We start from the raw sequence: 16,551 nt of genomic DNA on the forward strand, positions 1-16,551 counted from the left end.
GATCCTTCATTATAGAACTCATGTGCTTTGAACAAAATTGCTTAGAGCTTAAATTCTAACTACTAATTCTTCATCATTTGTAAAATATGAATAACAAATGAGAAATTGATTAACATATCCATCTTTTTAAGAAAAGCATGCTTATATAATAAAATTCCAATTTGTTATGAAGATTTGTCATATGTTTCGTGATTTTAAAATTATATTTAGTATTAGAGGACAAATTTTCAAATATTGGTTTTAGTAGTTACATACTATATTGTGGAGAAAATAACCAAAAATAAGTTACCTGTATTAGGAATGAAATAAAGGCATTGCTATAAATCCAACAGTGGTGGAAATGTTAATAAGGGAATATTATGAACACCTTTGTAAGAATTTGGTGTAATAACTGGGTGAAACTGACAAATCTCTTGAAGGACACAATCAAAGTCCAATAAAAAGCAAATAGGTAGGCTAGTAAGCCCCAGATCTATCAGAGAAACTGAATTCATACTGTTTAAACTTATCCAAAGAAAACTCTATGCAGAATCAGGGAATAACTAGCACACAGCTGGAATCCAGGCTACTTAGAAGGCAAAGGTGAGATGATCTGGAGTTGAAGTCCAAACACCAGAAAAATAAGGGAGATCTTACCTCATATACAAAATAATAAAATGCAAACAAAAGGGCTGGGGAAGTGTACATCTCAAAATAGTGTGAGGCCTGGGGGTCAAACACCAGTACAACAGAAAGAAAATGGAATTAGGTGAAATGAGTTACTGACACAGTCTTGTGCAGGGCTGAGTTCTAAAGTCAGAAGAAATAAGAAAGGAGAGATGATGGAAAAATTCCTAGAAAAGGGCCAATTGCAGACCAATGTACAGTTTCTTAATTAGCCCATCAGAGTAATCTTTTGTGCTAGTACTGGAATTGAACTCAGGGCCTCTGTTTTGCTCAAGACTGGCATCCTACCATTTGAGACACACCTGTACTTCCAATCACAGTTATCTCTGAAAGATAAATCACTATTCTTGTACTGTCAGTAAATTACACAGCACTAAGAGCACAGATAAAGAAAATCCATTCTCAATCCACTTAGTAAAATGACGATTATTGTTACTTTTTGTTTTTTTCTCTTCCTCTTTATTCATTTTAAATAGCACAAGAATTGTGTTTGCACATATTAAAATATAGTTATGATGCAAGGTCACTACCTAGATCTAAAAAGAGAACTCTATTAAAATGACTGGTAAGTATATAATCCAATACTTATAGTTTTAAGAGTGATCAATGTATTTCTTTTTTCCCTCTGTTATCCACAGGATTAAAGAAGTTCACCATAATAGAAGACCACTCTGCCCAGGCCTCCTAGTCAAAACATTACACCATTCCCCTAGCTACACCAAGAAACTAGAGCAGGTGACATCATTAATCTCATATGTAAATTTTGGTCTCCCCAGGGCCTGATTTGGAGACCCAGCATCACAATTCTTCACCTTGAAGCTGAGGCAATAGGAAATTCATCAGTGATGCTTAATTTGGTTTCGATTATTTTTTTAAGACATTCATTTTAAAATTGTGTTCTCAAGTTATCTATTTTCCTCCAACTTTTAAACCTTTAAAAAAAAGATCAGGAGGCTTGTCAAGAGTTATATTCTCTCTTAATTTTTGGAGCTTTCTTTCCTTCAAGGGCAATTTAATCCATGTGTTTTTTATTGACTTTCTCTTAACTCATTTGTGGTGTGTGTGTGTGTGTGTGTGTGTGTGTGTGTGTGTGTGTGTGTGTGTGTGTGTGTGTGTGTGTGTGTGTGTGTGTGTTTGTTCACATGAGGAGCATGAAGTATATACAAGAAGTCTTAAAAATATGCCTGTAAGCAAGTTTTTTATGTTGTTGTGTTTACCTTTTTAAAACCTGGAAATTATTCTTAGCCAAATATAAATTTAACTCAGGCACCAAGTGTTTTGAGTCCAGGTTGAAACTTCATATCCATAAATTTTGAATAGGTTCTAAACTTGGCACAGCTTATTTTCTATTTGGCCCTTATAGTCACTGGCTAAAGAAGATGGTCTCTTGATTAAAGAAATGCTTTGAGTTCGAAATAAAATGAAAAAGTTGAACAAAAGCAATTAATGATAAAATATTGAATGTCCTCATGGAACAAGTGGAAAGGTCTCAAACCCTTTCTCATAAGTTTTGAATCAACCAGGGATGATATTTAAGAAGCGCACAAGCCACTTGCTTTGTTCCCAGAAATCAAATACTAGAATTTCAGAGGGTTTAGCCTAAGCCCTTTATCAAATGTTCATGATCCTAAAATTCCAGAAAATGGTGTTGGAAGAAGCACAAATTCATCAGAAGTAATCCCATGCTGTTGCATAGAATTCTGGTTCTTGCACAGTGTCATTCTGATTGGCTTCCTGGGAATGCCATTGTGAACTCTACAATAGATGTTTAAAAAAACATTCTTTTTTTTTTAATGATTGAACTTTCTTTCTTTTTTTTTTTTTCAGTCATGGGGCTTGAACTCTGGGCCAGAGCGCTGTCCCTCAGCTTTTCAGCTCAAGGTAAGAGCTCTACCACTTAAGCCACAGCACCATTCCATGATCATACTTTCTGAGTCAGTTGGTTGTGATGAGGATTGTAATCCACTCTTCCCACCAAACAATATGCTCAAAGCATGTAGGAACTAAAAAGGCCTGAGTCAGGATCAACTTCTAGGGTAACTGCATCAATTTGTCATTGCGATAATATCCCCAAGTCATTCCCACTTGCACATTTCCAACGTCCTTGATCTCACCTGATCAGAGCAGAAGCCCAATCTAGAGGGGCAAAACTCAACACAGAACTGGCTCCTTCAGGCTCTCTCTTCTGAGAAGCTTTGATAATCTACCTATTGGCTGCTCTATGATAGGAAACCAACCTGCATCATTAACCAGATCCCAACCTTCCCTGACCACACATTGTTTCCCTGGAAGCTTTGGCTCTTCTCATTGAATGATTCAATCACTTTGCACTATCATAGAATGATTCAATCACTTTGCACTAGTGGACCTTTTGCACATGCCTCATGAGGTTTTTTGTTGTTTTTTTCCTGCTACTTCTACAACTTGGAATTCCTTTCTCTCCACCTCTCTCTACATTCCTACTCATCCTTAAAAGTCCTACTTACATATTCATTCTTCACATCCTAGCTATTCACAGTCCTGGTCAGAAATCATCAACTCTTTTCTTGTCCCTAATACCATTGTCTTTAATACCATTATGAGTAATATTTACAGTCAGCTTTGTCCTATATTTAGGACTTTGCAGGTCCACCTACTTCACTAAAACATGAATTCTCTGAATTCCAGGGATCTATTATTGTTCCTCAGAAAATTTCCACTGACTGGCACATAAAGGAATTTTCAATAAGATTAAACAATGTACTTGAATTCCATACCCTAACATTGACCACAGTTACATTCCAAAATGCATTATACAAACATTGACATTTCAGTACATTATTACCTAAGACAAGGTTGACAACCCTCTTTCTGTGAAAAGGTAGATAGTAAATGCATTGGGCATTACAGGCCACATACGATATCTATCAAGTCTTCTTTGCTTTCTTATATATTATTTTTAAATATATATATATGTCATTCTTAGCTTGCAAGTTTTACAGAAACAAGTGAGGTTGACAGTCTGACACCCCTCGTGTAAGGTAAGGCTTTGCAATAGAATATTCTGTCATGCTGGAAATATTTTTTGCACTGTTCAGAATAGTGGCCGTGAACCACATCATGCTATGGAGTACACAAAATATATCTAGAGTGTTAGTCAGACTTTCCATTGCTGAGCCAAAATACCTGACAGAAACAACTTAAGGGAGTTCAGATTTATACTAGCTCATAGTTTTAGAAGTTTCGGTCCATAGACCTCGGTTCCATTGATTCTGTATCATGGCAGCTGGAACATGTGGCAGAGGCTACTCATCCCCTGGTTAACTGGAAGCAGAAAGAGAGAATTCCTGTTTTCATAAGCTCTCTTTTCTCTCCTTTTATTCCATCTGGACATAGCCTTGGAGATGGTACCACCCACATTCGGAGTAAATGGTCTCCCTTAATCTTTCCTGAGAATATCTTTACACATGCATGCAGAAAATATGTTTTACTAATCCCCTATACACCTCTCCAACCAAGTTAATGGTCAAGACTATGGCAACTGGTGTGACTGAGGAATTAAACCTTACCTTTTTATTTCATCTTGATTGATTTTTATTCATATAGCTGTAGATGGGTATGGGCTTATCAAGATGAGCAGAGAGTTAGAGACTCACCTACTTGCCCCCTTGAATCAGTGTGAGTAGATAATTTTGGAACTGAGAAGTCAGCAACTAGAAAATATAACTGTTGTGATAAGCAAGTATCTTTCTCTTGAAAGAAAGCCCCCAGGTTTACGAAAATGGTTTTGAGATCTCTGTACATAGTAACACAAAGGAAAGATTTTTTTTCAAAGGTGGCAGCGACATAAACTTACTTCAATTGATGACAAGATTAATCCTTGTCATCAATAAAATGCGTTACACCTGATCAACTTGGAAAAGAATAAGATTTTTTTAAAAAAAGAACTTTATTACTGAAAAAAATCTGTTTCTAAATTCCTTTGATTCTTTCAAATGCCCCTACCACCTCACCAACCCCATAAGATCCTAGGTTCAAATGGCCAGGAATATGGAGGCTTTCTCTTTCCCCATCTACCAGGGGGATATTTGCTATGGTGCTAATATAATGAAAGATACATGTAGTGAGTTCGGAGGGGGGAGGGGGCATAAACATAGGCAGACATGGATAGCTGCTGAGAATCAGTACCAGATGGAAGAATTTGTGGCTCTTCCTAGTCAAAGAACTGAAGGATATTATAACAAGCAAGATGGAAACATTGGAAGTGGTGGGTGGTTTGGGTGGATTTTAAATTTGAGCCTTTGGAATTGGCACAACTGCTGGTGATGAAAGAGATCAAGATGAATCTTGGCTAAGGTGGAGTAGAACATAGTATGTTGTTGGATGTGAAGAAGTAAGGGAAAGAGAAGCCAAACTGTTGGATGACCACCTGTTGTACATGCTGAAATCACACAAGCTGATGACTGAATGAGGGCCAGAAGCCAGAGTCTTTATGAAAGGGGTAGAAGTAAAGTGACATAACCCTGTGGCAAACAGAAGGCAGAAACAATAAGAAGTTATGGGTGGCATAACTCCCAAATCCATTCATATGTGCAGCTACTTTCTGAGCATAGATCTGGCTGGAAATACAGTGCAGGGGCAACGTGCTTGCACAACGTATCCAAAGCTCTGGATTTGTGATACCTAGCATCCCAAGGACCACTGCTAATTAATAGACCCTGTTGGCTTCTTCGATAGATCCACTTCCCATTCCTGTTCTCCAATTAAATGGGCCCAACTGAAACCACTAGTAGTTGCCCAATCAATCAGAGGCACACATCTTTAGCACATGCAGGGGTTGGGGACCTGTGCTCTTCACCTTTTGGAAGGGTAACTCTACCCAGAATAGTCAAAGCTTTCCAAAAAGACAGAAACAAAGAGACAGAAAAGCAAACAGCCTATGTCATAGATTTGGCTCATATGATTGTGAGGAATTGGCCAGGAAATGCAAAATCTGCAGAGTAGGAGACTCAGGGAAGATGTGTTCAGGCTGAAACTTGTCGGCTGGCAGACTTCCATCTTCCTTGGGGAAAGTTAGTGTTTGTCCTGAAGACCTTCAAATTTACTAGACGAGGCCCATCGACATGGTGAAGAGAAGCCTACTTTACTCAGTTTACTGACTGAAACGTCAACATCCCCTTTAAAGCATAGCCTAACAATAGTAAGCCTGAGAATAGGCAACGGACATCACTTCTGGGAGACTTTCCATTAAATGTGAATACTTGGAACAAACTAAGCTTATAAACCCAGAAACAATTAGCCATTGCCCATGGGCTGGTCATTCCCTATGTGGTAACATAAAGGAACATTCTATAGTGCTGGACAGTCTCATCTTCTGAGAGAGTTGCCATTTCTTTGACGTCCTCCTTTTTCTCCTCTTTTGTCAAGGGAACTCCGTGGTCTTGTTCCTGGTTTTATTTTCTGTGTGTATCTCATCAAAACTCTCTTTGTGCCTTCATGGAAACTATTTATACACCAGAAGGTACAGGAAAGTACTTTTCGTACCTCTAAACAAGAGTCTACTGGAGGAGCTGTGAATTTAGCCTCTCTTACTTCTGCTGTCATTTTCAGAAAGACTTTTAATTTCTTATAAGTGCAGAAGATGCTAGCTACCCTCTGATTTAAGAGTACTATTAAGAGTATGTATTCATGAGAAACTAACTTGATTATTGACCCTACACAGACTCATAGACCATAGACATAGATACCCCTAGAAATATTCACTGCATACCTAACTACATAGGAACCTATTCTGTATTCTAGAACCTTACTCACTACAGACAATTGATTGTTGCTTTAGTACAAGTCCAGTACAGTACACAGCTGGAGGCATCTAGTATTCAATTGAATCTTTATTGCTAGGGATGAATGCAGGAAAACGATTCCCAGGACAGTGGCCATTTGGGGACTGTTGCTGGAATTGCACTGAAGTTATTTACTCAAAAAACCTACATGACTTCTGTGCACAGTGAAGTGCTTTCTGAGGAATCTAAAGGATTCAAAGAAACCACCTCTTTCTAGGCCATTAATGTCTATTACATATCTCCGCTTGTCTTGAGTACTTTCTCATCTTACAATATTACCCAGAAACCAGGAGGCTGAATGGCCACCCAAGGAGGCTGCTTTATGAAGCAATGATGTGTTTGTGATGGATGGAGTAAGCCCAGCACAGGACATGAGAGTGAATAGCATAGTCAGGCCCATCTGGGAAAAGGGGGAGAACATGAAGGATTTCAGACTCATTCATTGATAGTAAAGGAATGCAGGGGTGGCCATGGGAGGGTGAAGCAAGAGTCAAGTTCAAGTGAACCTCAAAAATGTGGGGAAGGAAAACTGGTTGGATGCATTGGACAAGATGTCAAATTCTTTTTAGCCCACATCCTGCCGAGAATCCTAGTTACAAACCAACCTAAATGCGTCCACAGCTCTCCCCTTGCAAAAGTGTCACTCTGCCAACCTCCACCTGCTGCTTCAGCCCCATCTTCCTTCCCTTCATCTCCAAGTTGTGCCCTTGGGGAAAGAAGGCAGGCTTGCTTTTACTTCCTCTACTCGATAGCACTCAACAGCTTCACTTAGACAAATTATGAGTGAATGTCTCATTTTCAGATTCTACGGGGTTGAAACGTTTCATGTCATGAGGAATTATGGAATCTGTAAGTAAAACTCATTTGGAATTTCTGACTTTACCCACATAGCAACTGTGACCCCTGCAAAAGCAGGAAAAAGAAATGGTGTCAGAATCTTGACGCCTGATTATTTCCCACATTTACCCACAAGAGCTGACCAAACGAATATGAGATTTTTTTTTTCTCCTGCTCTTTCCTCCTGTTTTTCCTAATCTAAATCTATCAGGATAAGGGTCACAAAAACCAGCAATTTAACTGTGAATCCATTAACTGTCAGCAAAAATATAAACAAATAAATATTCTCTACTAGCTATGGACAGAGGGAAAATAATATCATCTAGTCATTTAAGTAGTCTTATCTAGTATGGAGGAGTTATGAGATTATGAATTATATTAGTATTTCTTAATATAGAAGTCTATGAGCATCTCAAAATCTGTGGAAAAAGTTCAGAGGATCTGATCATTTAAATGAGAAAATAATTATATCTTAATTTTCATAAACCCCAACTGGACTCCAGCATTTCTTGCCACTATATAGACAGACCCCAGACTACAGAAACACTAATGGTACCTGTTAGAAATACTGTTCATGTAACATTGCATTGTTCTGAATATTTCCAAATATCATAAATATATGTCACTACTTCCAAATTATAGAAATTGTTAAGCCCACCATTAGATTTGGTTATTTTATGCATTATAAAGGAAGAAATTTCCATATTAAAAAATTCTTTCAAAGATTGACCGATGTGTTTCCAAATTAGTTTCCTTTAGAATCATATGTTTTGTGTATGCAAAAGCATAAGGTGTACATTTATCCTATCTCAAATGGAGACACAGGGGTATTAAGAATAACAATCTTCACCATCTAAATGATTGTCAGTTTTTCATTCCCACACTTGCTTTTTGAGCTTTAGAGAAATGTTTTAGGAACTACTATCTCTCCTGTTACTCACTTAATGTGATTCTGTTCAGCTCTTCTTCTCCTCTCTCCATATTCATCTCCGCTTTGCCTGGTCTGCAGGTGACCTACAGCTCAGGTACCTACCCTAATGAACGATGAGCCATATTCTCTCCTTCTCTTACTTATTCTTCTCCTTCTATGATGAGATCTTCAGGGTCAGATTGAAGAGAGAGTGGTTAAGAGAAAAAGGCAGGGCTCAGACATGGCTCAAATGGTAGAACACCTACCTATCGAGTGCCAGGCCTTGAGTTCACATCCTAATATCATAAAAAGAAAAGAAAGAACCAAGTGTAATGGAATGTCAGACATAGACCCTTTCATGAAATAGAGCTGTAGGTGTTTGAGAGCTACACTAGATACTTCACTAGTGACTCTAGTCCCCATTGCTTTTCTATCAGTGTCAAAATAGCCACACCCTAGCTCATGCTTCAGGGAGTCACTCGACAGTTTCTTCTTACTAAGGATTTTCTTTGGCTGGGGTTTCCACAAGACAGCTTGAGCCGTTTATTCTCTGTCACATCCTCTTGTTCCAAAGAAGCTGTACATCCTGACTTTACAACCCAACAGGAGGATGGAATGAATTTGATGGAGAAAGGCATGTTTTGTGCACACACAAGAGACTAAAAAGATGGCATTCCATTTTCCAGAAACTGCCCTTCATGCTCTAGTCCAGTTCCCTGAGAAGACCTACTGTTAGCAAACAGCATGAAATGAAACGTCTTCCTCTTGCAGAAGATTCTTCTGAAGGATTCTTCCTCCAGGTTTTTCAGCCTCCTTAATCTTGACATGGGATTCTCTTGTATTACCCAATGATTTGACCTAGTTGGGGGCAATACCCCTTGTTCATCTCCAAGAAGAAAGTAAATAGTTATTCATGCTATCCAAGGATGTCATCAATAGAGGTGGAAGCTAGATCTCTGATTTGAGAAGCCTTGTCTGTATCTTTTCCTGACATCATCCAAACCTAGTTCATTCCCCAAAAGCACTACCACTAAGCATATCCCCTTGGCAGTGAACGCTTCAATGTGTGAACTTTATGTGGATACAAGCATTCACTTTACAGCAAGTAGGGGCAGTGAGCCACAGAAGAAATGTGGCTTTTGTGAGGCCACAGAAGAAAATTTCAGCCTGCTTTAGGACAAATTCTATTTTCATCCATCATATGGTAAGAGCACAGAAAGCAATGACATGGCCAAGCTATATATCCTTTATGACGGGGTTGTATTTTTATAATAAAATTAGCACCACAATGTATAGAGTTCTCCTCCCATATCAAATTTAGCTTCTCTCTACAGTTTCATTGCCATTTCAAAGACCCAGTTAAAAGAATATTTCCAGTTATCAGAATAAAAACCATTAAGAGGAGTCTACTTAATCTCACCTCTGCAAAAGAAGTTCTGCAAATAAAACCAAACCATACTTCACAGATCCTGTCTCTAGTAGCATGATACTTAAGAAACACACGTTAAAATGCACTCCTTTACAATGAGTCCTGTGACATATGCCTATAACCTCAGCACTCATGAAGCTGAACAGGCAGATCACCAAGTCAAGCTTAGCCAGGGCTCTACAGTGAGACCCTATCTCAAACAACCGAGAAAAGACAGGGCATCTGGAAGTAATTCAGATTTGCTCTTTGAATTTCTCATCTCAGTGAAAAGAGAAAAAGGCATCACAATATTTCCGAACATATCAAAGCTTGATTTCCCTTACCTTTTGCTGAAAAATAATAACCACTGCTTCTCACACCCAAAAGACCACAAGAGAATAAATTTCTTCTTCTAGCGTGACTGTCACTCAGTCATGAGTTTCAAGATTGCTTTTTATATGGCTTCTCTCTTCCCCTTAGCAACCCTTAGAAAACTAAAACTCCACTCTGGTTACTTTTCTCCTATTAATCAACCTGCTGGTGATTTTTGAACCCTCTTTCCCTTTATTGAAAGAGAGAGGGTACTGACATGCGCAAATGCTTGTCATGCCTTGGACTTACCTCATTCCCCATTTTTCTGGATTCCATGTACATTACAGATTCAAAAAAAAAACCCTGCATATTGGAATGATTGATGGACTATTGATGTTTTCCCCAGAAGAATGCTAACAAATCTATGATGGGTTCTACTATTCCCCCAATTGGCATCTCAGAATCTATTTTCAGTCAATACAAAGGCAATTTTAAATATTAAACAGCCAGTTACTGGTGGCTCACACCTGTAATCCTCACTACTCAGGAGGCTGAGATCTGAGGATCATAGCGAAAGGCCATCCCGGGGAAGGCCCAGACTCTTATTTCCAACTAAGCACTAGAAAACCGGAAATGACACTGTAGTTCAAAGTGGTAGAGTGCTAGCTAGTCTTGAGCAAAGAAGCTCAGATATAGTATCCAGGCCCTGAGTTCAAGCCCCACAATTGACTAAAAATAGGTTGTGTGAGCAAGGGGCAGTCTTACTAGTTGTAGCTACAAGATCACAGGAGTAGAGAAATCAAACTGGATCTTACAAGGCTCAGTTCTAGATCTAATAATGTACACACTGTGGGCTGAAGCCCCATCTCTCACGAAACAGCAGAATGGTTAGGTCACAGACTGGAGCTAGCCAGCTTCATGGGGATTCTGACTTGGCCACCCCATAATCATTAAGCCACAGATACATTATTTCACTCCTCAGTTAAATATCTTTGTAAAATGGGATTGGAAATTCACAGTTATTGTAATCTTTATAAAAATGCATGTGAAGCACCTAAAAATAGTACTGGATGGGGATGGGGTATTTGAGAATTCTCTTTACTATCATTGTAGATTTTTTTCCCCTGTAAATCTGAAACTGTCCTAAAATGAAAGTTTATTTTCTGAAGAAAAAAAAGGAGAAAAACAAGAAATGGTAGACAACCAACTTGTTCACTATTAGGTATTTGCAATTACATTGTCTCCCATGAAAGCCCAAGTTAAAGTTATTCCCACTTCACAGATGAGGAAAGTTAAGTTTAGAGAGGAAAAAACTGAACAATGTTCAGATGCAGATAGTGAAAGACAGGCCAAAATTCAACTACAGGCCTGATGATAAGAAGGAAGAAGAGAAGGCAGAAAGAGAGGAAAGTAGAGAAGGGATGGAAGGAAAAGGAAAGGAGGAAGAGAGAAAGGGATGGGTAAGAGAGAGAGAGGAGGGGAGAAATATAGAGCAGGAGCAGTGCTGGAAGGAGGGAAGGAAGGAAAAGAGAGACAGGCAAAAAGGAAAAGAGAGAAGGAGGGAATGGAAGGGAGGGAGGAAGGTGGGAAAGAATGGAAATGGAGGGAAAAATGAGAAAAGGAGGGAAAGAATTGTTGTATTTCTTATTACTCCCCTCTGCCTCTTGCTCCCTCTGTAACTGGTTAACTCTGTTTCTTGAAATTCTCTGAGCTTCCGTTTCATGGTCTGTATAATAATGAAGTTGATGTCCGACCCTACCACACAAGAATTATGGAAGGATTAAATGAACAAGTGTAGACAGGCGTGCTTTGTGAACAATGCAGATTTAGATAAAGGGAAATTAATATTGCAAGGGTTTCTCATTTTGTATAGCCCATAAAAATACATACCGTAGTTAATTCAGATGTCAGCCTTCTCTTAGCACCTCAAGATATGTCCTTTATTTCTTTTCTAGATTTACTGGTCTCCTCAAGGATAGTAGCTGGCTTTGGGTAGGCAGGGTTGAACAAGAAGTAGTTCCTGCTTTGGAGAAGGCCATGGCACTATACAGAAGGATCATGGAGAAGTATGACTCAGTGAGAAGCAGAATTTATGCAAGCCATCCGAGCTTTGGGGTAACTCATCCTGCTCCTGGGACTATGCAGAATGTTTGAGAGAAAAGGAGGCTTAAGCTGAGTCCCAAGGGATGGGTAGAAGTTCACATCTCCCCAGTTACCGCTTCCTCATCAGATCTTAAGAGCCTCTGCTCCCCAACCCCAGGATTGCCATGAGTAGGTGTGTTGGTAGGAGGACCACATGGTTCGAAGTACTGTGCAGGTACTTCAGATCTCATTTATATTGGCCCAGAATTTTGGCCATCCAGTCCCATGGCACTCCAAGACAGTGCCTTCATTCCAATAGAAGTAATTTCCTCTCCTGATTGTTGCCTTCCTCTCCTGCTTAGAGAAACTTTGGGGGAAAACTTCCCTTTCAGACACACTGCTCTCCCTGCAGAGATGAAGGGACTCATACTGTCTCTCTATGTAATCACGCTTAGACCACATTTGGGGATTTCCTTCCTATAGTGCCATTTATAGATGCACAAGGGACGCCCCATTGCCAATCTGCTAGCTTGCCACTGGAAGCCTGGCATTTTGCTGGTACTACACTGGTTTACAATGACATGGTAGAAACGGGATACAGAGGGAGCTTAGTGAGATGAGTTCCCATGGGAAGGGGAAAAAATCACCTTAAATGCGTATGTCTTTGAAATTATTTGTCTTTTCTTCTTTTAGTTTTCAAAAAAATTTACTTCCTTATCTTTGTTTCCAGCACTTAAAAGACTCCCCCGCCACATACACACCAAAAAAACATTTCATCCCTTTCTGCACTGAACCTTTGTCAGTGTCCCCTGGCCTTGACATATATGTGTGTATACATATCTATAGAAAGACAGGTTTGTATGTATCTATGTATATAATATATATGTATAGAAGTGTATATATGTATATTTGTGTTTAAGTATCTATATATATGTATATGTGTATGTTTATGTGTATATGTATGTACAGATATACTATATATATATATATATATATATATATATATATACACATATATAGTGTTTATAGAGTGACCAAAGATGTATAAGACAACCCCCTAGTGGTGCAGAGGATCATAGCAGGCTTTTTACTTTGGGAGTGTTCTCTCTCTCTCTCTCTCTCTCTCTCTCTCTCTCTCTCTCTCTCTCTCTCTCTCTCTCTCTGAGTCTCATTCTGTGAGAGTATAATTAACTCATCCCAGAACCCACAAATATCTGTGGGATGAATGAGAAAGTGTAAAGGGAATTTGAAAACTTCAGCTCTCAAATACACATATAGGGAAACTTCTGGGAACTTTAAAAAGAAAGTCAGGTGGGTGGGAAGTTGCCTTGGTGGCAACCATCACTGAATAAATAATTACCCACTTGCAAAGCTTAGATTCATCAGAGCACCTCTCAGGAGAAGTACGTTATATATTAAAGCCTTTCATAATCTGTCTGGAGGACGAACAAAGAAGAACCTCCAGGAACATGCTGAAGTGTCCATGGATGGTCACTATTACCATCTTCTGAAGAGTCTGAGCTGCTACTGCACTTGACAGGGCGGAGGAGATTTTTCTAGAACAGAAGTGCTTCTGTGAGACAGGAGCCACTAGGTGCCACCACAAATAAACGAGCCCTCCTTCACATGCGCCCTTGGAACTGTCTCCACGTTTCTTTCGAAATACAGGTATGCTGGTTCATTCGGTGTGGCTGTCACAGAATTACACACACTTGGAAATGTATAAAGAAAATAAACTCAGTCCTCACCCTGTGGGAAGCTGGGGATCTGAAACACAAGCCAGCATCTGACAAGCAAGAACCATGACTGAAGGAAGAGGTCAAGAGAAAGCGAGGGTAAACACAGCCGGGGAAGTCCACTCGCAGGATGGTGACCCTCCCTCCAACTGCACTGTCACCTTAACCTCTTCATGAGCATTCTACAATCTCCTAAAATTCCCAACTCTCCACACAGGGACATTGGAGATTTCTAACATGTGGACTTTGAGGTCACATTCACATTCACCTTAAATATATTCAAAAATGATCCCAGATAACTACCTTTCCAAACGACCATTTGCCTCCACCTAACCTCTCTTCCAGGAATATTTGTGAATGGAAAAATGAGTGTTTTCTATATAAGGAGAGTAAATAAGAGTTCCCTGGTGGTTCAATAGAAGGAGCAATACATAATATATACATAATACATACATACATACATACATGCATACATGCATAAACCTAGTTTATTTGGGTGAATCAAGAGTAACACTAAAATGTCATGTTTCTGGGCTCTAGGAAGATTCTATGGTATGATACTTTGACTCATTGAATTTGAGGGCTTTCCTTGTATAGTTCTAAAGAGCCTGAATGGGCAAAGTTGGGCTACTGTATTACATATTCTGAGCATCCCCAGCAATGACATTGGATAAATCTTTCCTTTCTCAGGCTACTTTCATCCCCTATTTCCACCCCAGCAGATTTGCTGTTTCCCATCCAGGCCCTCTGAGAAAAGCTTATAGGAAACGTGCTGGGATTATATGAATTCTCTTTCCCCATCACCCACAGTGTCAGCCTGTGTATTCACTGCTACTTCACAATACCTGTAGAAGCTTGGATAATTGTTTGAATTCAATAAACGCTTCACACATGTTAATAGGATTTTTCCAGTAGTTGAACCCCATCAGGAAATTTGATTTCTTCTTCTCTCCACCCCCTAGCTCCTTTGTAAGCAGTCCACAAAATGCATATCATGTCCCTAATGGCCTCCAGTTACAGCATCAGCATAGACATGCTCCTAGGCTCTCCAACAGGTGTATAATTGTGTTATACTGCACAGTGTCAGCCAGGGAATTTCCCAACTTATTTATATGAATTCCATATGCTCTGTTTCATGCAAAGTTTATAGCCCAAAATGGTCCAAGGATCTGTGTCATCGTTGGCTTCTTCTGCAGGGGCCATAACCCTCTGTGTGTTGCAGCTGACTTTCTTTCATTCTACATTTCCACCTCAAAATGTCAAGAACAGGGAATGCTGGAGGAGGCCCAGACATAGAAGGACAAAGGGTGAACAAATGCAGCAGTGGTACTCATAGACCCTATGCTGAAAATGAACTATACAACTAGTGGGTTGAAGAGGCAGGAAAATCCAGGAGAGAGCCAAGGAAGGGGTGCATTATCCAAAAATCAATGACTTATGGAACTGTAACCCCTCTGAAAATCACGTTTATAATAACAAGTTTTAACAGTTTTCTTTTTTCTTTTCTTTTTTCTTTTTTGTTGTTGTTAGTTATGGGGCCTGAACTCTGGACCTGGGTGCTGTCCCTCAGCTCTTCCACTGAAAGCTAGCGCTCTACCACTTGAGCCACAATGCCATTTCTGGCTTTTTTCTGCTTATGTGGTGCTGAGGAATCAAACCCAGGGCCTCATGCATGCAAGGCAAGCACTCTACCACTGACCCACCTTCCCAGTCAACAACATAGTACATACTCATTTGTATCCCTAAAACTGAGTAAAATCTTGTGCAGCTTTAAGGAAGAGGGACAAAAGGACTGTTGGTTATGCCATATGTTCTGGGTCCTCGGACTTCATTTCTTCTGCCTCTATGGACAAGGAATGTATGAGTTGTGCGAAGGCTCTCACACACAATCTTCGTTCATTCATCTTAAATCCCAGTTCAATTGATGACTCATCACCCCTAGTACAGTTCTGAGTAATTTCTCCTCATGACTCAGCCCCCGACTGGTCATAAATATGTCTCTGGCATTAAGAAGCACTTAAATGTGGTTGTACTAAGTTGTCTTGTGTGACTTCAACATCTTTTATCTGAAATGAACAGCAATAATAATAAGGGATAGGGTTTCCACCCCATATTTATCAGAGTCACTACAGAAGTTGTAAGCCACTTCCTATAAAGAGTCTCCACTGAGAGCCAGGATATGATCAAGTCAACCAGGATGATTGCACTGGACTGAAATCGCTCAGCTCCTCAAGTAGAAATGAGACTCTTATTCCTCTCGCTTCATTCTTTCACTGTGTCTTTTTTTTTCTTCCTGGTCCTGGAGCTTGAACTCTAGGCCTAGGCTCTGTCCCTAAGCTTTTGCTCAAGGCTAGTGCTTTACCACTTGAGCCACAGCTCCACTTCTGTTTTTTCTGAGTGGTTTGTTGGAGATAAGAATCTCATGGACTTTCCTGCCCAGGCTGGCTTTGAACCCTGATCCTCAGATCTCAGTCTCTTGAGTAGCTATGATTATAGGCATGAGCCATCAGCACCCAGCTCACTGTGTCTTTAATGAAAATTTTATTCAATTAATAGAATTTACTGGGGAAAAGCTTACAAGGCACATCTAGAGATAAGAATTCTGGTTCTAATAATGAAGGTACGTGAACTCAGTGACTCAGTTCCTTTCGATCTATTTTTTTTTCCTTTATAAAATGATCATCGGTTTTTGCCTCAGAGAATAATTGTGAATTTCAATAAGGTAAGTGCACTTGAAAGTGCTACCAGTAAATTAGTAAGTGATTGTTATTCCCCTTT

Source organism: Dipodomys merriami, unplaced genomic scaffold (assembly GCF_024711535.1).
Source record: "Dipodomys merriami isolate MVZ:Mamm:240054 unplaced genomic scaffold, mDipMer1.0.p SCAF_26, whole genome shotgun sequence".
Classification (NCBI taxonomy): domain Eukaryota; kingdom Metazoa; phylum Chordata; class Mammalia; order Rodentia; family Heteromyidae; genus Dipodomys; species Dipodomys merriami.